The sequence below is a fragment of the Mus caroli genome, unplaced genomic scaffold (genome assembly GCF_978045245.1).
Source record: "Mus caroli unplaced genomic scaffold, Mus_caroli_1 scaffold_2, whole genome shotgun sequence".
In the NCBI taxonomy this organism is placed as follows: domain Eukaryota; kingdom Metazoa; phylum Chordata; class Mammalia; order Rodentia; family Muridae; genus Mus; species Mus caroli.
Window position 1 is genome coordinate 46,295,557 of NW_028227257.1, and position 25,571 is coordinate 46,321,127.

The following is a 25,571-nucleotide window of genomic DNA, read 5'->3' on the forward strand; positions in this document are numbered from 1 at the left end:
TGTATCCACCAGTGCTTTTAAAATACATATCTTCTTGTGACTTTTATTACACCCCACCATTGCAGGCATTGATGCGCAGTAAACTCCTCACAAATCTCATTGTGGTAGACATTGAAAATGGAGATATTTATATAGTTATTACGTAGGCTGGAGAGGAAGCAGGTACATTAAGTAAAAAAATCAAATAAAAAGAATGAGTGTGAGAAACGGGGTGATCACTGGGATGCTAGGTGGGAAATGAAAGCCACAGAAGCCAGGAAACCTAAGCTTTAAGGCTCCCAGGGCTCCTTTAACCCTGCCAGGGGTGTTGAGAACACTAGCTATGTGTGTGTCTTTCAATTCCAGGTCCCCTAGTGCTTAGCAACAGAACCTACTTAGGATAGCAATGAAGACGCATGTGGTTTCCTGGGAAGGGAGCTTTAAATGCATCAAAAGGTTAACAACTCGTCTAAAAGGGTGCTTTCTCCTATAAAAGTTTAATGTTAATTATAAAATCGGATGATATTGTGTGAAATATGTAACACACAGAGCCGTATTCCTCGGGGGCATAGTCGATGGGCAATGTGTTCACAGTGGAATTTCCCCCAGGTTCAGTGTTTCTTCTTGCTGGGAAATAAATGAAACTAAGTCACAGAGCAAAGTGTCAGAACCTCCATTCACTTCACTTTACATAGGAAAATATCACAGTCTCTAGACTATAGTTAACAGTATATTAATGAATGAACATGGGGTAGGAGATACAGGATAATACAGACTCCCTTCCCCTCTCTTCTCCTCCCATGCCCTGAAAACTCTAGGTGATTTTGGGAGAGTCACTATTCATTGTGTCTCCCGTCCTGCTTGTCTTCCTAGTGATACATATGCTTGACAAATGAGAGGGGTTCAGAGCACAAAGGAGAATGGATGTCTGCAAGAGGGCCTCCATTGGATATTAAAACAGAAGCAGCCGAGGCAGAAAATAGCAAATATTATCTTCAAAATGACAGCTCCTCCACTATAGCACAGAGGCACAGTAAGTATTAATCAAGAGGAAGCAGTGGCAGTTTTAAATATTGAAGCTGAGGAATGGGGAGGCAAGAAGGAATGGTGTGGATGAGCTGTTTAGTAGAGCTTAGTGTACTGCAGAAGGTTTGAGAAGCACAGGAACTCTCCCATGGTGAGTACATAATGCTTTGTATTGATGGCAAAGCGGAGACCTGCAACCCATGTCAAACACTGAGAAAGCCAAGACGGAGATAATAGCACGCACAAGCTTCAGGGCAGAGATAGCAAAAATAATAAATAAGATATCTGCAGGGCCCAGTCCATAGGTAGCAGAGAGACGTTCCAAATGTCCTGCAAGATAAGGCAAGAGTTTAGATGTTGATGGTGTGGTACAGTCGCTCACCTGTTAGTAGCCCTGCCATTGTCACACCACTTCCTGAAGGAAAAGTGGCCCAGTAGCACAGGACATCTAAGGGGTGAGGTTTGGGGGGCTGATGCAAGAGGAAGGACCCACACTAGACCTTCTTATTCTACAACTCCTGAGCAGTAATCCCCTGGGGGACACCAGACCTCTGAAAAATAAAACCTAAATGAGTTCCCTAAAGAATTTCAGGGTCCAGTCACAGGTCTTCCCAACCTGAGGCTCATTCCTCTACCTGAACAGCCGTGAGGGACAAGGTTGCAGCTGCAGGCATCTGCTGAAAGAACCATGCTGAGTCTACCTCTGCATTGTGCCTTTGGGGAGTGGGACATAAAGGGATTGTTTGTTTTTTCTTATGTGTTGTTAAACTGCTCAGTCTGTAGGTGTGTGTGTGTGTGTGTGTGTGTGTGTTTCATATGCATAGTACATTCTTCATGTGGGCTTCAGATGTTTTTAAAAGGGGGTCTGGGGAAGGAGAAAGAGACCAGAAATCCAGCATCCGGAAGTCCTACAGAACAGTAAGGGCTATTCTTGAATAGGCAGAAAACAACCACAAATGGATGGATTTCCAAGGTAGAAACTAAAACAAACCTCCTTTTTTTTTTTTCTTTTTGCCTGGGGAAACCCTGACAGCAGGGCCTCTAATTTCATGAAATAAGCCAGGTTGACCTCGAAAACGGTTGGCAAGAAAATCATACAGGCGCGAGGGCACTTTCCACAATTCTCCCTTTGGGTTTTCATTCTTTCACAGGAAGGGAGTTCGTTTCCATAGAAACCTACACCTGCCGATTCTCCCTGGGGTCTTCAGGGTTGCAGGGAACGGAAAAGCAGGGATGATGTTCATCTCTTAGGCTGCTTCTCTCAGTGCCCTTGCTTGTGATGTTTCAGGAAGCCTGTTGTAAGGCCACAGAGACACTCAACCCGTAGTATCCCCTTTATTTAGCATGTTCCTGCTGTTTGGAGCCTTGAGACCAGGCGTTAGGAAAGCATCCGTGCAGAGTTATCTGGTGTGTAGATATGAACCTGGGTCAAATGCCAAAAACAGCATTGTTTTTAGAATGTTTTGGTAATGATAAGAGTTCTTTGTGTTTACAATGAGAAATTCTTACTCAATAAACCCAGGGACCTTGAAATCTCTAAATAGTTGCCTTCAGCAAAATATGAGCAAAGATTTTTTTACTATCGGTGCAGAGTGTTGAAGTCACTGAGACAGGTGGTCACCAGCTGGCAAGTAGGATCCCAGACAGGTACCTCTGTAAGCCCTCAGGAGTAAGAAAGCACGATGATCCCAGTCACACACCAGAATGGCCTTGCTGGCCACTGCCTGAGATTCCATCTCCATCAGATACCTGGCTCCATGCCCTCCCACTCCTCCCACAAGAATTTAAGTTGGGAAAGGTTTGCTATGGTTCTCCCCACACTGGGAGAGGGGTAACAAGCACTTTCAAGGGTGTCAGTCAAAACTGACCAATCTCTGACTTTTTGTGGATTCCTAAGGTGAGAGGGGTTGGGGTAATGAAAAACAAACAGGAGAAACAAGCATGTGGATTTGTTCACAACGGTTTAGAACCACACTGAGTGAGAGAGAGACTCCGGTAGCATTTTCAAGGAACAGAGGACTGGAGCTGGGATTTTTTTCATTCTGCAAAATCAGTCTTGCTTCTGTCAGAGTATTTCAGCCTTGACCAAGATACTCAAGGCAAGACTGGCTTATACATTTACACACTTACTTTTGATACCACGGGGATTTATTTTTTTAATATTTGTTTTGTGTCACGGTTGGTTGTTTTTTGTTTTGTTTTGTTTTGTTTTGTTTGTCAACATAATACAAGCTAGAGTCATCTGAGAAGAGAAGAACTCAATTGAGAAAATGGCACCATAAGAATGGCCTTTAGGCAAGTCTATAGGGCATTTTCTTGATTGGATTGCTCTGGAAGGGTTCAGCCCACTGTGGGAGATGCCATCAAGAGACAGGTGGTCTTGTGCCTTGTAAGATAGCAAACTGAGCAAGCCCAGCGGAGCATGGCCAGGGGAGCACAGCCAGGGGAGCAAGTTAGTAGGCAGCATTCCTCTAAGGCTTCTGCTTCAGGCTTGCCTCCAGACTCCTGCCTTGAGTTCTAGTCCCAGTTCTGACAGCTCTGGAATGTGAGCTGAGAGTTGTAAACTGAAATAAAACTTTTTCTCCCAATGTGTTTTTGTCGTGGTGTTCATCACAAGGAAACAAACTTTTTGATATCTTTTACACAGCTTTAATGAGGTCAAACTTACCATAATTTGCCAACTTTCAGCCATTTAACATTTTTGAGTATACCTACAAAATTGTTTAATCATCATCAAAATCCAATGTTAAAACATCTTTATTATCTCCAAAACAGACTTATCCTACTTGCAGCCAGTCTTTACCCTAGACAACCAGGGTTCTGCCCTCAGCTTCTATATATTTCCTTTACTAGGCAGTTCATATAAAAGGAATCTAATTTAATGTACATATACATGTGCATGCAAGCATACATAATAGAACTTATATATAATACTGTATTATTATGTGGTGACAATAATATACATCTATATACAGTATCAATATATAGATAAATACTGTACATCTTTTACCTCTGGCTTACTATATTTAGCATTATTGCTTTTGTGTTCATCCTTGACACTACACAGTAGTTTATTTTATTGCTGAATAATATTTCATTTGTGAATATTTCACACTTTGTCTGTGTAATAGTTGATGACATTTAAATGTTGTTCAGTTGGGGCCATTTTATATAATGGTGATATAAAAATCTCATTAAATTATTTAGGAGTAGAATAAAGTTGGACCTTTATTTAACACTATCTATAAAAGAAACAAACAAAAACCTCAAAAATGCAATCCTGAAAGACTAAAAGGTAAGACCCCAATCTGTAACCCTTAGAAGAAAACACAGATAAATGCTTACAAAATTTAACAGTGATTTCTTAGATATGACACACGAGAAAGACAAAGTTGGCAAAACAAAAAGTGAGGAAATCACATATCATAAAAGAATTAATACAAATTTTGTATCAAAAGATGCAATCAGTAGAGGAAGCAGACAGACAATGGATGATATCTGTAAGTAATTTATCAGTGAGGCATTCATGACAAGAACTTACATAGACCCCTTAATAGTCAATAACAAACCCTGTTGCAGAAATTTTCTAATCCAGACTGGGGTTTCTACCCTGCCTTAGATCATTTAGTTCCCAAATAAAACACACACACACACACACACACACACACACACACACACACATGCTTTATATTTATAAATAAGAAAAAAATAAGCCTTAAACAGCACAAGAGTTGGATAGATACCTTACCTCTGTGCTATTAGAAGGTACTTTCCTATGGATAACTTTTACTTACTATTTACTAGTTTCATCTGGGCTGCTCTTAACTCCAATTGGTCAGCTGTCGGGGCCATATTTTTATGGCTCACCTAACCCATGGTGGCTTCTCTTTTCCCTTCTTGTACATTCTTTTCCTTATGGTTCCCCTCTGACCCCCCCCCCCAAAAAAACCCACCTAAACCCCACCTATGTCTCTTCTGCCCAGTTATTGGCTGTTGGCATCTCTATTTACCAGTTAGAAGTAACTTGGGACCAAGATATATCTGTGGACTCTCTCGTCTCTGGGCATCTTTGGGGCCCCACAGTTAACATTATACTAGACAGCAAAAAGACTAAATATTCAACATAACTCCAGAGGCCTAACTGGTCAAGAGCCAAAGGTCTGGAACAGTCATCTCTACAAACAAGGCATGTATACAAGCAATAAGCATGCAGAAAGTTGATCACTACTTTCACCATAAGGGAAATAGTACACTATACTTATTTCAGGTATTAACTACCTTGTCTTCTAGGGAATGATACATAACCCCCTTTATCTTGTGGATCTGACTTGTTAATAATATTTCATATGTATTTTCAAAGGATATTGGTTTGCAGAGGACCACCATCTTCTTTCTCTTCCTCCTCCTCCTCCTCCTCTTCTTTTTCTTCTTCTTCTTCTTCTTCTCTTCTTCTTCTTCTTCTTCTTCTTCTTCTTCTTCTTCTTCTTCTTCTTCTTCTTCTCTTCTTCTTCTTCTTCTTCTTCTCTTCTTCTTCTTCTTCTCTTCTTCTTCTTCTTCTCTTCTTCTTCTTCTCTTCTTCTTCTTCTTCTTCTTCTTCTTCTCTTCTTCTTCTTCTCTTCTTCTTCTTCTTCTTCTTCTTCTTCTTCTTCTTCTTCTTCTTCTTCTTCTTCTTCTTCTTCTTCTTCTCTTCTTCTCCTTCTCCTTCTCCTTCTTCTTCTTCTTCTTCTCCTTCCTTCTTCTTCTTCCTCTTCTTCTCCTCCTTTTTCTTCTTTGCTCTAGTATCAAATAATACTGATTTCACAGAGTGAGGTGAAAAATGTTCTCAGTATGATTTCTGTGAGAGGTTATCACAGATCATTTATTGATATTTTTAAACTATTTGATGGAATTTGCTCTCTGGCCAATTCAAGAATTCCAATACAAAACTTTTTAACTCTCATTTTCCTATGTATTAACTTTTTATATGTAATAGGAACATTACTGCACTGTCATATATACAGCACTGTGACAAATATATAAGAAGACAGCTTAAAATGAGGGCAGACTCATGGTCTCAGCTCATGGTCTCAGAAGCTTCAGTTTATGGTTGGCTGGGCCCATTCATTGCTTTAGACCTGAGGTAAAGCTAGAACAGCCAGAGTAATAGCAGCAACACTTGACAGAAAGGCTACTCAACTCATCCTAACCAGGAAGTAGAGAGAAGGTTAAAGTATAGCCTTCTTGTTATAGTTTAACTATGTGATATCCCCTATAAGTTTGGGATTTGAGTATATGGTTCACAGATGATACTATTTGGGAAGGCTCTAGAAAAGAAAAAAAAAGATCACTGGGGGAGGGTGGAGATACCTTGAGGTGTATTATCCCTTGCTGCCTCCTATCTGTTCTGTTCAGGTTCTAAATGAACAATTTCCCTCTACCACTTGCTCATTATACCATGGTGTTCTTTCTAAGTGCATGGGGCCAAGCGATTATTTAAATAAACCTCCTGCCTTTAAGTTGTTTCTGCCACATACTTTGTCACAGTGATAAGAGAGGATAGTGAGTACTTCAGGAGGATAGGCCCAATAGCCGGGGTCAGTAGGAACTCAATGGATTAGCTCACAGAGGAATGTAGCACCCTCACGATACACTCACCTCCTTACAGCATCGCCAATGGACCAAGGATACAACAATGAGAGTTGGGATCATTTCCTGTCTAAACCACATCAGCAGTTATAAATTTATACAAACAGGTTTTAAAGAAAAGGAAAAAAATCCCATTCATTTCGTGTTATACATCTGTCTGGATATTGATCTTCTAAATTCCTTTGCTTATTTCTGCAACTTCTAGTTACTATTTTGTATAATTCCTTTTCATCCCAAGTATTTCCTTTAATATTTGTTGTAAGACAGGTTGGCTAGCGACAAATACACTCATTCTTTGATTATTCGGTAATGTCTTTCCTTCACCTTCAGTTTTGAAGGATGGCTATAACAGATTTCATATTCTTGGTGCACAGCCTCACTCTCAGAGTACATCATTCCGACCCAGTGCTTTCTGGTGCTCTGGTTTTCAATGGGTAGTCAGCTACCAATCATGTTCTTGTTGTCTTGAGGAAGATGAGGGTTTGGGTTTTTTGTTTTGTTTTGTTTTTTTGTTTTATTCTTTTCATGATTTTCTGTGTCTGTGGGTTTAGCAGCATGACAATAACATGGTTTGGTGTGGCTGTATATGTGTTGTATCTATGTTGGCTTTGTAGAATCTGTAGATTAGTTTTTGGCTGAAATTTGGAAATTATTTGTATATATGTATGTATATATATATATATATATATATATATATATATATATATATATATATATATTTCCTGGTATTTTATCACTCTCCTATCCTTCTGATACTTCAATAAGTGATGTAACTGATAAGTTACTCTAGTTGCAGTGTCTTGATTCTTTTAGGCACTCAAGTCTGCTACAGTAATTTTTTACTTCAGATGGTTTGCTTTCAAGTGTTAAATTTTTACTTAGTTGTTTTATATAAATTATAGTCCCTTACTAAGATTGTTTGATTAGTCATGTTTTTATGCTACTCTTTAATTCTTTAAAAGCTACATTGTTTGTTACTTTCAATAGCTATTCAAAAGAACAGAAGTCCATCAGCCCACCCTCAAAAATAGTAGGGACAAGCTTCAAATGTTGGTAACCTTTCTCTCTGTTTATCTTGCCCTTTATTGCTGAAAATTAGAAATGTTAGATAACACCTTAGAGCAGCTCTGAGATTTCTATTGCTGTGGTTGGGGGCTGTTGTCAGCACACTATTGTTCCCTCCTTTGTCTGGTAATTTCCCTGACCTAATTTTGCGGAGTCTGCTTTCCCCTAAGTAGATAGCTTACCACTATCTTCTCTAGATCTTTGTTGTTTCTGTTCTTGAGCTGATTTGTTGATGGGCCTCCTGGGGTTGTTGTGAGTCAGCACAGCTCCATAGAAACTCTGTGATTGGCAGAAGTCAGGCTCAACTCTTTGAGCTAGCAATGCTCCTGTCATTTGATGATGCTTGCGTGGAGATTAATTGGGAAATGTACTTTTAGTTCATACAAGATCTCTCTAATTTTTACTTTCTTTGTGTAAAAGCTCGGAAACCTTGCAGTCAGACCCTGGGAGTATCTAACTGAGCGATGTTTTCAGTCTTTCCAGATGGCCATAGATATCTTAATGTTTAGCAAGGCTTACCTTATTTACTGTAACCCTGGTTTTCCCTGTTGAATTTCTTTTCCCTAACAGGATTGCTGTTCAAAGTTAGTCGTAATGTTGTTCTCCCTGCACCCTACCTACCCCATCTGTTTGCCTGAGATGATACTGTTTTCAGTAACAATGAGAGAGAGAGAGAGGGGTTGTTTTCCTATGCTCCACTCCAAACCAACTCCTCTGTCTCAAGTACACCCTTTGTCCCTTGTCTCTGCTGACCACATCCTAGGAGAACAATGGCTGCCCTACCACTGCAGCAGCTTTCTGGAATGGGTGAATGAAAACACATGGTCAAAATGCCACTCCTTTCTCACAAAGCTTACCCAATTCACTAGATGGGGTTCACTAGAAACCCGGGTTTTGTTGAATAACGTCTACTTTCAGGGTTGCCATTGCCTTTCGTGGGGCTGTGAGACATCCTACCTCTAAAGTAAGACTGTGTGCCTTGGAAGTAGAAGCAAGGGGGCTCTTGGGAGAAAGACATCTAGGTGAAATCATCTTATTCTAAAGGAAAAAAATCAACGCTTAGTTTGGGATTTGGAAAATTTGGCCAAATGGCATGTGCACAGAGTAGTCGCATATATTACACACGTGTTTCTCTTTATATATATTTTAGTGTAGGACTAAGGTAACTTGGTTCTGGCTCTGATGTTATCGCCCACAGCCTGCCAGTACTGATATTCTGCTTTACCTAGTAGAACCTTACATTCCCAGCTGTCAAAAGAATAAAAAGTAAAACAATAATTTTTTTTAAATCAACCAACCAAACAAAAACCCAAACAGGTATAATAATATTTGTACTTGAGGTTAAAATGTCAGAATGTCACTGAGTGTTAACACTGAGTTCTAAGTGTTATGGCAACAGAAGAGGCAAACAGCTCTGCTAACAATAAGACATTTGGAGCTGATGCTTGCTTATGAAAGTTGCTGGTAAATATGGTCTTGGCTCAGTCCACACTCAGTGAGGGGACACACATATGCCCTGTACCCAAGGACCCATACCCTGTGATGTGCTCATACATGCAGCCTTAGCAACATGGCTTGCATGTTTTTATAAATAATGGCTAGATAACTGAGGCCTAGGCACTTCAAAGAATACACTCGGACATGGTATTTCTTCATCTAATGACAAAGGATAAGACTTTTTCCTATTCAGTAAACATGGCAAATACCCTGAACCATTTTCTACCTGAAGTTTCTTTTATGAAAAATGGGTACAGAACAATTTATTCCATGATATCTAGGAGGATGAAGATGATGTGGCATCTTAAGTCATTGGTAGGGAGGCTGGCATCTAAATACTACTCCCATGGAAGTGCTTGCAATCAGACTTATATAACCAGGAGGGTTCTCTGTGGTAACACTGAAGATGGTTCCTACAAAAATATGGGAAGCGACAGCAGAGTTTTCTCCTTTTTTTTTTTTTTCCCTGTCATATAAGAAGTTTTTTGCACCCTGCCTCCATGTCTGGGGGTATGGTTAAGTGATAAAGACCTTGCCTCACATGTGTAAGGGCCTGAGTTCAGTCCTTATCACCCCTCTCCTCAAAAGGAAATAACACTTCCTCCATTGCCTAACAACCTCATTATGTAAAATTGTGACAATATAATGGGTAAAATGGGAGGGAAAATAGAATCGATGCAGAGGAGCCACAAAGGCTACTGCTGTACCTGGAACCTAGAATAAGCAAGGCTAGAGCAAGATGTCGGGGCAAGCTGCAGGTCTGGAGCAGAGGAAACCAATGTTACTGAGATGCCATGCACAGGTCCCATATCAGGAATCCAGCATCAGAACTTTAGGTCTATACCAAACTTAATTACATTCTTCCACCTTGCCTCTTACTAATGTAAGAGTCCTGAGCCAAAGCAATCTACAACGTGTTCTATTTATCCTGTTTGGCAGACAGCATTAAGAGTGGTTCCCGTACTCGATTCGGGAGCACATATACTAAAATTGAAACGATACAGAGAAGATTAACATGACCCCTGCGCAAGGATGACATGCAAATTTGTGAAGCATTCCATATTTTTAGCCCAGAAACTTAGAATACCCAAGATACAATTTGCAAAACACAAGAAAATCAAGAAGGAAGAACAACATGTGGATACTTCATCCCTCCTTAGAATAGGGAACAAAATACCCATGGAAGGAGTTACAGAGACAAAGTTTGGAACTAAGACGAAAGGATGGACCATCCAGAGACTACCCCACCCAGGGATCCATCCCATAATCAATCACCAAACGCAGACACTATTGCACATGCCAGCAAGATTTTGATGAAAGGACCCTGATATAGCTGTCTCATGTGAGGCTATGCCAGTGCCTGGCAAATACAGAAGTGGATGCTCACAGTCAGCTATTGGATGAAACAAAAGGCCCCCAATGGAGGAGCTAGAGAAAGTACCCAAGGAGCTAAAGGGGTCTGCAACCCTATAGGTAGAACAACAATATGAACTAACCAGTACCCCCAGAGCTCATGTCTCTAGCTGCATATGTAGCAGAAGATGGCCTAGTCGGCCATCATTGGAAAGAGAGACCCCTTGGTCTTGCAAACTTTATATGCCCCAGTATAGGGGAATGCTAGGGCCAAGAAGTGGGAGTGGGTGGGTAGGGGAGCAGGGCAGGGCGAGGGAGGGAAGGGTATAGGGGACTTTCGGAATAGCATTTGAAATGTAAATGGAGATATCTAATAAAAAATTGAAAAAAAAAAAAGAGGAGTGGTTCCCAGGATGACCTCTTGCTTCAATGGGCCACAAGATCCAGTCTGCTTCTTGATGTGAGACTTTCCATTAATAATCTGGGAAACAGACAGTTTAAGTGCATCTGCATTGGCTAGAATGTTAGGGCACGTGTTGCTCCCATAATGGTGGGCAAGGCTTGGAGACAGAGTAGGAGCAAATGGGGATCCATCAGGCTTGTGCAATGTACTTCGATGATGCTCTGACCAATATCCATCCTCACCATCACAGCCAGCCTATAACTGTTTCCAGAATTGCTTAGCTCTTCCTCTGACTTTTTCTTTAGTGAAAAGAATCTCCTTACCAAAATTTCATTGAAAACATACCTATTTCTGAGCCCCTGTAGTCAGGAGATGGTAGGTACTGGTTAGCTAGAGTCTGGGTCCTGAAAATGATTTATGACAAACTCATACTTCTATAACTGAAAGAAATAAAAAGGAAAGGCTATGACTGTCCTGGGTGTGGTGGAAGAGAAAGTTTATTATCAATATGTGAGAGGGAATAGACAGAGGCAGCCACATCTGGGAGAGTCCAGAGTGGTCTTGCCCCTGATCCACATGAGAAAGGGTAGGGGAAGGGAGAGGAGAGAAGGGAAGGAGTGCCAGCAGCCAGGAGGCCAAAGGTACAAAAAGAGGTGGGCAACCAAAATGCCTGGATTATATAGAATACAGTCTCTAGGGGAAGGGTAGCCCAGCCGCTGGGCTAGAAAGTTCATGGTAGAGGACAGGGTATGCCAGTCATACCCTGTAACAGGTAAGGACTGAGGGAAGTCAGGAGAACCTGGTGGCCAGGTCCACTTTGATATGTTAAAGAGGCACCTCAGCCATTTGTCCAGGGTTTGAAACTTTAACAGTAGCATGTGATCCTCTGGAACTGTTTGTAAAATATTACAGGCAGGATCTGGAAATCAGGGCTGGACTCTGATTCTACATACCAAGCACCCCATTAGAATGTAGATGCTTTGTTCTTTGAGTACAGAGAAATAGAACTCGGAGTAGATGTGAAAGCCTTGTAAGGTTTGTGAAAAGTGTATTAGTGGGTGTGGGTGCCTGTGCATAGGTGAGAGAAGGACATCTACTGTCCTGCTCTGCCACTCTTCATCTTATTTCCCTGAAGCAGAGTCTCTCAATGAGTCTAAAGTTAGACTCGTGGCCAACAAACCCCAGAGACGCAGGTTCCTGTCTCCCACCCACCACAGTGTAGGATTTGCAGACCTGTGAGTGACCACCCAATCTTTTAATTGTCCATGCTCAGGTATGCATGCTTGTATAACAAGTGTTCTTCCCCCTGGGGCCATCTTACCATCCATTGTTTTTATTTACTACTGAATTCCCAGTGTCTCCATTACCTCCCAGTAAATAATAGACATACTGTAAATTCTTGGAGAATGTAAAGAATTGGAAAATTGCTGCATAGTCAGATAGCATGTCTTTCTAACATCATGTCTCTGTTGTCAATCATGAGCCTTCCCAGTATCACTTAAAACACTCAGTAGATTCTGAGAGCTAATGAGGAGCACACAGGCATAAGAGATCAGTGGAGCGACCTTACTGAGGCATCTGTCTTCAGGTATATGGATTGTCCTCTCTGATGCACATATGTTTGCAATTAGTGCTATCACAGGTAAGCATTACAGAATATGTGAATTTAGATGTATGGATGTGAGCTATGCTAATTTTTGTTGCATCTCCTCATGGAACAAGAAGTTATATGGCACACTAATAAAAAAACACAAAATGGTATAAAGAAGACCCAAAATGTAACAGCTACAGAAGTGACTACTGAAATGAGATACTCCTTTGCAGATGAAACACCCTCTAGTTTGTTAGAAAACAGAAAAGCATGGTCTTTACAATGCCAAGGGCTGGGCATGGTGCTGCAACCCTTTAATTCCAGAATACAGGATGCAGAGGCAGGAGGGTATCTATGAGTTCCGTGGCAACTCGGTCTACATAGTGAGTTCCAGGCCAGCCATGACTACATAGTCAGAGCATATCTCAAGAATAAATACACAAATTAATTAATGAATGAAACACAATTTTAAGGGCTTTCCATTCTAAGTTCCTTTCTGGATTATTTTTCTTTTTCTTTATGCTGCAGTTCGAAATACCTTGGAGTTCTACAGAGAAAGGGAAGAAATTTGGATAGACTTCTTCCTGAAGCCCATCTAGTCATCTAGAAAGAAGCATCTAGAGAGAAAAATTACAATATAAAACACACACACACATACACACACATGCGCGCACGAGAGAGAGAAAGACAGAGAGAGAGAGAGAGAGAGAGAGAGAGAGAGAGAGAGAGAGAGAGAGAGAGAGAGAGAAAGAGAGAGAGAGACTTGTAACTCCTGGCATTTGCCCACCCTGAAACCCCAGTGAAGTAGCTCTCTTGGAGTTTTTGAGGGTAGTGGTTACCCTTTAGCAGCAGTTGATAAGATAAATGTTTAGGATAAATGTTTACTGACCCCCTTTCTTTCGTCTTGCAGGCTGGGGACCAGAACCTTCTGCTGGTAAGATGACCCTTCAGTCCCTGAGAGAAGGATATTCCTGGCTCCTTATTTCCTCAGCACTCTCTCTCACCAGGAGAAAATGAATTCATAATTTCTACCTATTTCTTGGAGGTGGTAATTAGTTCCCTGGCAGGGCCACAAGACTAGATTGTAGAATTACAAGTGCTTTCTGAATGCCTCCCTGCCAAGCTCCTAGGGCTGAAGATTCCTTTCTGGCCAGGTAGTTTATGTATAACTGTCTTTTTCATGGGAAGAATAGTTGGGGAAAAAAGGAAAAGAAAACTGAAAACAAAGCTTTCTTTTCCTACTTATAAGATGCCAGAGACAGAAGAGATACAGCCAAGCAAGGCTCTCATAGTCTTTGGTCCATGCATGTCCCAGAGAACTTTGGCTTGACACAAGTCCTGTGAGCAGCTGTGCAGCCAGCTTTGCTTCTGGGAGGAGCAACATCCCCCACACCTCTGCAGTGCAAACAGAGCCTCAGTTATGTTATTCCTGAACTGCCATTGTGGGAAAACCAAGGTCAGCCTCTGTCTTAGGGTTTCTATTCCTGCACAAACATGATGACCAAGAAGCAAGTTGGGGAGGAAAGGGTTTATTCAGCTTACAATTCCATACTGCTGTTTATCACCAAGGAAGTCAGGACAGGAACTCAAACAGGTCAGGAAGCAGGAGCTGATGCAGAGGCCATGGAGGGATGTTCTTTACTGGCTTGTTTCCCCTGGCTTGCTCAAGAAACCCACAAGGGGCCTTTCACTTGATCACTAATTGAGAAAATGCCTTAGAGTTGGATCTCATGGAGGCATTTCCTCAACTGAAACTCCTTTCTCTGTTAAGTCCAGCTGTGTCAAGTTGACATAAAACTAGCCAATACAGCCTCAAAGACAGAGGCTCTGGAGTAAAGCCCTGGCCAGTTGGTAGCTGGGGTAGAACTTCAAATCCCCAGGTGAGTCCTGGATGGCTGAAACTCTGACTCATCCCAAATAAAGAGCTCTTCTTCATTCTGCTGAACTGCTGAGCCAAATACCTTCTGCCATCCTCTGTATTCTTTAAAAGAACTCAAGCCCAGCATATACCAGGCTTGAATTCTGAAAGTGTATGGAAGATAAAAGGCACAGAAAAAGCCAACTAAGAGGCCAGTGCACTCGTTCCTGCGAGGTCTTTGCCTCAGAGCATCCTATCTGGATGCAGACAAGTGGCTCTGAAAAATAATGCTAAACATTACAATTAAAACAAAAACAGAGCCTTTCAGAGTCTAATTCTCTGTGCTTGCCCCCATCCCTAGGTTTGATTCACAAAAACCTCTAAGAATCTTGAGCCCTAGAAGCAGGGCTTCCCATCTTTTTCAAAATAAAAGTCAATGAGACAGTGCATTGAAGTAAAGGTTTTCTGCTGGGAAGGACAGGCTGAAGGTGACTTGTGACCTCATCCCCATTTCTGTGAAAGTCCTTGTCAAAGGAGTGATCACCTCCCCTCTTTGTTTTAGCACTCAGTGTGAATGAGTAATGCATTCATTTATGAGTTGTTCTATAATTAAGAAAATCATATAATCAGTTTGTATAAATTAGCATTTCATTGTTCAGATCTCTCTGTTTAGTATCTGTCGGCACTCCTTCCAAGTCAAAGAGTAGTCATTGCAGTCTCCTCTGTCTGTAATTACTCCTCCCCTCCCCCACCACGCAGGTTTTTTTTTTTTTTTTTTTTTTTTTTTTTTTAGAAATGTAGAGGACAGGGAAATGGAAAGGAAAGTAACTGCTAAAATTTCCAAGGTTTTACTGGAAGCCAAGGCTGCATTTCTAAGAAACTTTGATCAAGTAAATTGCTCCTAAGTGTCTCAAATTTTCCCTCTAGAAAACTCAAATAATGAATTACCTTTGATGTGAGGATTTGTCAGGGTATTTAGAGACTGAATAAAACCCATCAGCTAGAGCTTATGTTTCCAAGAGGAGGCAGTTGCTATATTTGATCTTCTCAAGTACAAGTAAAATCCTTGGGCAAATAGATAGATAGATAGGTAGATAGATAGAGATAGATAGATAATGATAGATAGGTAGTTGATAGATGACATAGATAGGTAGGTAGATAGATAGATAGATAGATAGATAGATGTTAAATAGATGTTAGGTAATTGATAGATATGTTAGATGATAGATAGTTGATAGATGATAAATATAGAGGTGATAGATGGCAGATGATAGAAATAGATGATAGATCAATGATAGAGATAGATGGTAGATAGATAGATAGTAGATATGATAGAAGATGAGTAATAGAATTACTGAAAGGTAAGGATAGAGAGGCAAGCAGTATAAAGACATTGGAGCTTGAGGGACACAGGTGACTGTTCTTTTGTAATTCAGATCTCTGTCCATTCAAGATAATGAAGAAGTGGTCACACACACACACACACACACACCTACAGATACACAAACATACAACCCTTCATCTAAACTCTACATAATATACAGAAATAAATTCAAGATGAATCATAGATTTATTCTTATTGTCTATTTGATTTTTATGTTTTTAATTAAATTACATTATTTCTCCCTTTCCTTCATCACTCAAGTTCCAACTAAGTCCCTTCTCTTCAACTGCTTCCATGTCCCCACACTCTCATTAATAGCATTTTTACATTGACTACTTTTGTTAAATATATATGTGTGTGTATATTATGCGTAAATGTATAAATACAACCTGCTCCTATGTCCCCACACTCTAATTAGTAGCTTTTTTCATTGGTTAATATTGTTAGACTTACACATGCATATATGTATACAGTTATACATTTATGTATTTATGCATAAATGTATAAATCCAACTATACACTATAACTCTCTTTTTTATATATTCTTAGATGGTGTATGTTGGCAACACACAGTGAATGAGAGTTCCCTTCTTTCTAACATGTGTTGTCAGTTGCTTTGTTGATCTTAGTCATTCTGCCTGGGATTAACATTTCTCTAATTGCTAAGGAGGATGAAGAGGTTTTGAGGTATTTCTTAGCCATTTATATTTCTCCTGTTAAGAACTAAGTTGTGATCCTTATCCCATGTTTTTAAGTCATGTCACGTGTTCCCTTGATTGCTTTTTGAGTTCTTTGTATGTTCTGGTTATTAGTCTTTGGTTAGATGTATAGCAGGCCAAAGATTTCAGAGCTGTGCAGACGCTTTTTAGTTTTGTGAAGTCCCACATGCTAACTGTTGGCCCTAAGTCCTGGACAAATGAAGTCTTACTCAAAAATGTCTTTTCTCTATAAACCTTCTAGGATATCACCTATGCTCTAGCAATTTTGACATCCAGGCTTTCAGCACCAGGTGTTGATGCTGTTAGCCTTTTGTCAAATAGTCTGTCAAACTAAAGACTGCTGTAGTTACAAATACTCATGAGTGGGTCTTACTTTTACTCCTTTGGTCCGTGTGTCTGTTTCTGTGCTAGTACCATATTGTTCTTATCACTATAACTCTATAAAATACATTGAAGTCTGCAGTAGCAATTTCATCCAGTATCATTCTTTTTGTTCAGGATTGCTTTAGTCATCAGAAGTATTTTCTGGTTTCATATTAATTTTATGACAGGTTTTTTCTTGCTGTGAAGAATGTTTTGATATTTTGATTGGGATTGCCCTTACTCTACAATCAGTTTATGATAGGATGATCATTTTTACAACATAAGTTCTACCAATCCATGAGGATCGGCTCTATTTCCATTATCTAGCATTTTTCTTAATTTCTTCACAGATTTGAAGGTTAATTATTATAGAGGTCTTTTACATGATTGGTTAGGGTTAATCCAAGATACTTTGTTGTTGATGATGCTATTGTATATGGAAATGTGTCCACGAACACATCCCGTTAATATCAGAAACAAAAGAGGCTCTTTCTTGGATGTTTGTTGTTACTGTATAGAAAGACTACTTATTTTTATGTTTATTTTATACCCTGCTACTCTGCTGAAATTGTTGGTTGTTTCTAGAAAATTTCCAGTGGAATTTTTGGAAAATCTTACCTATGACATCACATCACCTGCAATTAGGGGTAATTTCACTTCTTTTCCTTACTAGTGTCTCTTTATAATTTTCTTCTCTTGTCCTATTTCTCTTGCATAGTGGTTTTCAACTTTCCTAATGCTAACAAATGCTGAATAATGGTGACTCCCGAAAGCAAAATTATTTTGTGGATACTTGATAACTGTCATTTTGCTACTGTTATAGATTGTAATGTAAATATCTGATATGTGACCCCCAAAGGGATCATGGCCACAGGCTGAGAACCACAGCTATAGCAAGTGCTTCCAGAACCATGTAGCGAAGGAGCAGGGATAACTGACGACCCTGTCTTAGATCTGATTTTAATGGGATGTCTTCAAGTTCCCCAGTTAGGATAATGTTGGCTGTAAGCTTGTCATATACAGCCTTTATATGTTGAGGGGTATTTCTTCCAGCCTTATTGATTCTAGGACTTTTATCATGAAAGTATATTGAATTTTGACCAAAGTCTTTTATGTAAACCTGTTGAGATGACTGTGATTTTTGTCTTTAAGTCCATTCATATGCTTTACTTTATTTATTGACTTATATTTGTCAAATAACTCCTGAATTAATTTCCTTTTCTTTTCTTTATTTTTTGTTTTCTGTGTTTTTTGTTGTTGTAGTAGGATGTTGTTTCTTTTTTTTTTTTTTTTTTTTTTTTTTTTTTAGAAGGAACTCAAAGCTAGGTGGGTAGGAGGGACAGGGAGAGGATTTGGAGGGACTCGACGAGGGAGAGGAAGAATGTGACCAAAATACACTTGAATTTAAAAACTGTTAAACAATGAAGAATATAAAATAATAAATTAATTAAAAAATAAATGTATTCATTTCTTGTAGATTTTTTCAGCTTTTGATATTATAGGTTTTCACAGTATTCCTTTATAATATTCTGTATTTCTGTTGTGTCTGTTGTAATGTCTTATTCCTACAATGTTCATCTCCACTTTTGTTCATTCGGGTCACTTTGTTCTTCTTTTGCTCAGTTGGACCAGGGCTCTGTTAATATTGTTTATGTTCAGAAAAAAACCTGCCATACAAAAACACCTCTTAGTTTCATTGATTCTTTTATTGCCCTCTTTGTTGCTATTTTATTAATTTCTGTTTTGATATTTATCACTTCTTCCTTCTACTGGTTTGGTTTTTTGTTGTTCTTGTTGTTGCTTGTACAAATTATTGAGTTGCATCATAAAGTCATTGAGTTGCATCATAAAGTCATTTGTATATTTTCTAATGTTTTACCATAACTACTTTGTGCTATAAATGTCCCTCTAATAGAAATTCTTTTAATGTTGTGTTGTGTTTTTATTTTTAATCAGTTCAAGAAATATTTTGATTTCTTTTTGAATCATTCATCATTCAGTAATCATTGGTTCAATCTCCATGAGTTTATATACTTTCTAGACTTTGTTTGCTTTCAACTTTAAGTTTTATTTCACAATGGTCAGGTAGGGTACATGGAATTATTTCCACTTTCATTATTTGTTAACGTTTGTTTTGTAGTTCTCCATGTGGTCTGTTTTAGTGAGGCTTGCGTATACTGATGAGTAAAATGTGCATTCTTTGGAATTTGGGTAGAACATTCTGTAGATATCTCTTAGGCCATTCCATATAAGCTGTCACTTAATTCTGAGGTGTCTAAATCTTTTGTCTATTAAAGAAAGTGGGTTGTTGAAAAATTTTACTGTAATAAAGTTTATGTTTATCTGTGTCTTTAATTCCATTAGTATTCATTTAATGAAATTGGGTGCACCAGAGTTTGGTGCACCCCCAACAAGGCTAGATGAGGTAAATCAGTATGTAGAAACGATTCCAAAAGCTGTCAAGAGACTTCTTCATTTTGATTTCTAATCAACTAAACTAGTCTATGTATTTTTATTGTAGAGTTGAAGCCATTAACATTTATAGTTATTATTAAAAGGAATGTGCTCTTGAGATACACAAAAAAATACTTATCCATACTCACCTCCTGTTACCTGAAATGGTGTGGGCTGAGTGGTACTCATTAGAACACATGCTTCTTGTGTGGAAATGCCAAACTTGACAAAGAGCCACTGGGTGAGACACAGACATTCAACCAGGCAGCTGTCTACAAACAACTTTGTGTGCATTTACCTGCAAGAAAAGGCAGAACCAAGAGGCTACGTTTGAATGTCATAAAGACTCCCTGAGTCAGTGTTCTTTAGCCAGAAAGGTTTCCCTGAGACCAAAGGACTATGGATAAGAAAGGCCAGGGACTTCAAGTAACTACAACATCACCTACCCGATATTCCAGGAAAACAGCAGAGAAAAAACATTCACTCAGCATACACCCTTCAATCTAAGAGAACTATCTCTTTTTTAAAACACCCAGGGGGACGAAAAGAAAAGAAGAGAGAGAGAGAGAGAGAGAGAGAGAGAGAGAGAGAGAGAGAGAGAGAGAGAGAGAGGAAGAAGAAGAAGAAGAAGAAGAAGAAGAAGAAGAAGAAGAAGAAGAAGAAGAAGAAGAAGAAGAAGAAGAAGAAGAAAAGAAGAAGAGAAGGAGGAGGAGGAGGAGGAGGAGAAAAAGAAGAAAAGAAGAGGGCAAGGATAATTGGCTGTGATGAGCAAGGCTCTCAGACAACAGCCATTCTCGCTTGTCTCTGGCCCTGCTGGCTTCTACGGTACCATCATCTTGCCCATTTCTGTATTCTTGGCTTTTGCTAGTCCCTGTCCTTGGGGGAAATAAAAATGGAGTTAGAATTCCTTGAGGATTATCTGTACTATACCTCATAAAGAATTATGGTTAATAATGGTAAAAAAAGGACCACAGCTGTTAGTTGTAACAATTATAGAGTGTAAGTAGAGATTTCAGTTTTCAAACTCAAGCAGGATCAAAACTTTTCTTTGTAAGGACACTGAGATTTTGAGCTTCATCTCTTACAGAATAAGTTTGGTGTTCTGTTTGTTTTGTTTTAAAGAAGATATGTGTGCATAGTTTTGTAAAATACATGTACACACACACACACACACACACACACACACACACTATATCTGAATGTTTTGTTTTTTGAGTGGAACCTACTACTTATCCTCTCCTTCCCCTTGAGTCTGGGCAAGATTTTGTGACTTGGTCTTAATGAAAGAAGCAAAGTAGAAACAATGAAATAGATGACATAGACCATTCAGTTTGACTTCCTTCTTGTTTTGTCCTACTGTGAAGACACCCAAGTAGTGATATGGACAGATCCAGAGAGGACAGATGTGAATGAGCATCTGAGAAGAGGGTTCCTCTGTTGTATGCAACTCTTCAGCTTGGCTGCAGTATCCTAAAAGACTGAGTCAATTATTACCTGGCTAAGTCATTCCTGAATTCCCGTCCCACAGAAACTATGCAAAATGATAAACGTTTGCTATTTGAAACCACTATTTGCAGTAATCCATTTGACAGTAATAGCTGCCTGATGCAGAGTCCAGTTATCTATTTAGTGCTCAGCTTTGTGCTGGTTGATTTTTGTCAGCTTGATGAAAACCTAGATATAGCAGGGAAGAGGCAATCTCAACTGAGGAACTGCCTCCATCAGATTGCCCAGAGGCCAGTCTGTGGAGCATTTTCTTAATTAACAATTGAGGTGGGAGGGCTTAGCCCTCTGTGGGTGGTACTTCCCTCTAGGACTGGTGATCCTGAATTATCTAAGAAAACAGGTTGATCAAGCTGTGAGATACAAGCCAGAAAGCAGCAATAATCCTTCATGGTCTGGTTCTGGAGCAGCTTCGGTTCCTGCTTCTAGGTTCCTGCCTTGAGTTCCTGCCCTGCCCTCCAAACTCCTAGATGGACTCTGGACTGAAGCTGAAACAGACCCTTTCCTCCTCAAGTTGCTTTGGTCATGGTTTCTTTCACAGCAAGATATTTAACAATCTTTGTATTTACAAATAACCTACATTTTTATCGTATAGTGGAGCAATATACACTCCCTTGGGCTCTCAGTCATTTTAAAAGTCCTATGGATTAGGAAGGACAGGGATAATGTCTGATTTAAAGGAAAAGAGGTAGAGGTTCTGACAGATCAAATCACCATCTAAGAAGCACACACTTAGATATCTTGCAAGGCCAAAGATACCAGACTCCAAACCCTGGCACAAATCCTCTGCGTGTTGTCAGCTCCCTCACCGTGACTGTTCATAACTCTACACAAGGGTTTATTCTCCAGTCAAACTTCCCCTTTGTCCTGAGAAATTCATCAACCTGGAAGTAAATTTGAGTGTTGTGAAACCACTCTAATATATTGTTTTAAACTTCTAACACCACAAACATTTAACATTTTTCTACTACATAAAATAATGAAATATAATTTGAAACAATTTTCATTCTACTTTAATATGTACATAATGTCTAAGAAACAAACAATTCTTTATATGATATTTTTCTTTTGTTTCTTTTGTTTCTTTCTTATTTTTACGAACCATGAAATCAAGGACATATTCAAAATTACAACACAGTGCCATTTCAAATAGGCAATTCAAATAGGGTTTTCATTGCCTCAACAGACAGGGGCAGCTTTACTGGACACTGTGTTTCTACTTATATCTCGCACAAAATCATACATAAAAGGGTTAGAGCCATACCCCACAACTGATTTGTGCATGTGTGTAAATATTAGGCCCAGGGAACTACCTCTAGTGTTCTTTTCTTCTCCACAATATCTTCTCCTGGAGGACAAAGCTGAAAGGGGGAAGATGGTACTGTGCTTACAAACCTAGGATGGCCTGTGCCTTCCTTAGCATAGTACTAAAGACGGAATGGAAATCCTCATGGGAAAATAACAAGACTGCTTCTGAAAACTCCTCCAGTCGTTAATTAGAGACTTTTAAAAGTACACTTGCTAACCTGATTTTTAAAAGCCCATGACTTTTCAATAAAGTTTATAAATATCAGTTCCCTGCACTTGCTCTATGACTATCAAAATTATAAAATGGGAGATGTTAGATGAATCTTGTATCTCATTAATTCACTTGGTCTTTCCCATAAGAATCATCTATCATAAAATAACAGCCATTAATACCTATAGAGCAAATTGATCATTGGCAACTCCACTTAATATTGTCATGTTAGTGAAAAAAAAGTGTGTGTGTGTGTGTGTGTGTGTGTGCACGCATGTGTATATGTGTCTGTGTGCGTGTGTGTGTGTGTGAACGCAGGAGTGTCTGTTTTTATCCTTGTGGCAACACATCTTTCCTCCGGATTATTCAGAATTTCAACAGTACCCTCTGTAAAATCAGAGGTAAGATCAGACTCATAATGCAAACCTTGAGAACTAAGCTGTTAAGCAATGTTACAACAGAGACCAGAGGAGGTAAATGACAGTGTTTACTGCTCAGAGCAAGATAAGAGAAACCTTTAAGATAAAGCAAGCTTGCTAAATGGCAACTTTAGGGAGTTGGGGAATGTCAGCTGCTGCAGGAGTGCGGGCAGGAGTGGGGAGAAGCAGATCACTGGCATGCCTCTGTGTTTTGCAATTTAATGAAGTGTTAGTGCATCTTCCCTTTCAAAGGAAAAATGTCTTCCACTGGGAGAGTGGGTAAATTCCTGAAAAGTAAAGAACAGTTTCAACCTTTTAATTTCACATTAAATTATCAGTGAGTCAGAAGAAAAACGCTACCATCAAAATTAAAATGGAGTGAATCACTGCCTCTGGCTATGAAGTTGAAATGCTTCATTCTGGGTACACGCTACTCTGTGAATACTCTGATCTGTGCACACTCATTTTCTGTGCAAACTTACTCTGGTCAGGACCAGTTGTAATGTGAACCCATTGAAAGTCTGCCCTGTGCATTGACTGGGGACACTCATCTTTCCTGTGCACACTTACAGTGCTATACACCTTAGCTCTTCTCTGTAATTCTCATTTCTTGCTCTGCAAACTCATTCTTATGTGCACACATTCTCGTCTGTGCATAATGTGGTCTACACACACGCTCCATCTGCTGTGCACACACACACACACACACACACACACACACACACACACACACACACACACTGTGGTCTGTGTAGAGGAAGCACTCTGCTATGCACAAACTCACTTTGGTTTATGCACACACTTAGTCCATGGAGTTAAATGGCTGCCAGTATCTCCCATAAAAGCAACATCTCTCCTCAGCACTGTTGAGCTCCTGCAGCATAGATGGTGGGACAGTAGTTTCTCCCTCGCCATGAACATTTTCAGGAGAAAACTCGGTGGAATTATTTCTCCCCACAAACTCACCCCCCATCAACGTGGAAAAAGAAAGAGCAGGATAGGATCTCTGTTCAAACTAGCATTTCAGAGGAGACCTTCAGCACAGTTTCGAGTATCTCCAATGTGCCCTTAATCTATAATGATATGGAAGATCTGTTTCCCTGCATCCCAGGAGGTGACCTTCTTCATTTCCTTATCTCTAGGTACTACAGTGGCATGGGGGTGGGGGGAGAAACAGTGAGAAAGAGAGGGGTAGATAGAGAAAGGAAGGGATGGAGGGAGGGAAGGAGAGAGGAAGAGAGAGAGAATGTAAGATGCAAAAACAAAGAATACAAACACTTCACAATACAGCTTTTATTAGGTATCTGGTAAGAGATGGAGACATAATTTCAGAGAATAATTTCTATGCCAGCTAAACGGATTTCCTGCACAGGAAGCCTTGCCTATCTGCTGTGCAGATTCCCAGAGCACAGCATTGGCCCATAGATGCCACGGAGAAAGGTTATAATTTTGTTACCACTGGAATTAAAATACCACCTTGTGAATTTTCTAGGAACATTACATAATAACGGCTGAGCTCCAGGCCCTGCCCTGCCCTGAAGAGTGCCCCCATTCATTTTCCAGGATTAGTAACAATGTTACACTTGCGATGTGTGACCCTCCATGGCTCTGACTATGGGAATGCCTTGCATGCCATCTGCCAAGCTGTAAGAATGCACCCACATGTGTTGTAAGGTCATCCAGCAATACCTTCTATGCTCCTTCATCAGGGTACATTCTTAAAAAGTACCTCCTGAACTTGCAAGTATATCCAAGACTGGCTGATTCAAAGGCCTAGAGAGTTTCCTTCCATCATCCCGGCCTCAGTCTTACTACATGTACTTCAAGTGACTGTGGAGCATGAAGGGTACTACTCCTAAGAGACAAAAAAGGGAGTATGGGAGCTCACTCACGGCGGTCCAATGGAACAGCCACCTAATGACATATTTTTGCAAGGTGTAGTACCTGAAGCTTATTTATTTGTCAAGAATGCATTTTCCTTTGGCTCAGCTGTTTCTGACACGAGTAATCTCCTGATCTTAACTTTTAGATCTTTCTTTTTTTTTTCTTTCCCTCCTTTTTTTTATTCATCATGCAGATTGTAATTAAGACTAATTAAGACTCACAAAATATCAAAAGTAGAAGCAGCTGTGACAAGGCCTAAAGCATTTTATGGGAAAGATAAGCTACAGGACATAACAACAGGACACAGAGTCAAATCGGTGGATGAGTTCATGAGACCAACAAGACTGGAGAACCAGTCAACTGACATGCTTGGTGTCTCTGGTCTAATTTATGACAAACACAGCCCAATCTGGTGCACGGGTTTTCTTACGTACATATATTGTTCTTCTAAGAATTAATTTATTTTTTGAACTCTTTGTATTACTGTAATTCAGTCATGCCAGACATGTTTGCATTTTAAATTTTATCGTGTCCCGTCACAGTTTTCTTTAGATTGAGAACTATTCTTTATCTGAACCTTGGCAAAGAGGAAACTCTTGAAACAAATGTCTGAGACCTTCTCTACACAAGAACAGGTTGTCACCAGCATCGCCAAGGCAGTCCTACAACGTGATACCATTTAGAATGGTTCCAGTCCAGAAATCTGCAATAATTCATGGATATGTAAATGCATGTATAATATATTTGAAGTATATATGCATATATATTTATATTTAAACCACAAAAGTTATTTAGTTTCTATAGTTCTTCCCATTTCCTAGTGTCCAGCTACATGGGATCTGATGAACAAAAGGAATGCTGGATGTTGGGAGTGTTCATCTAAGACTGGTATTTTTATTTTCATTTATTGCTCCTCTCAGGAGCACTGT

At 39.7% G+C, this 25,571-nt stretch overlaps 1 non-coding gene across 1 annotated transcript; it reads left to right on the forward strand.

Moving 5' to 3' along the window:
* Nucleotides 1-10,152: 10,152 nt before the first annotated feature.
* LOC115030572 (U6 spliceosomal RNA) lies at nt 10,153-10,259 on the forward strand. Its single transcript, XR_003836144.1, has one exon. It is a non-coding gene; the product is annotated as a U6 spliceosomal RNA (small nuclear RNA).
* The last annotated feature ends 15,312 nt before the right edge of the window (nt 10,260-25,571 follow it).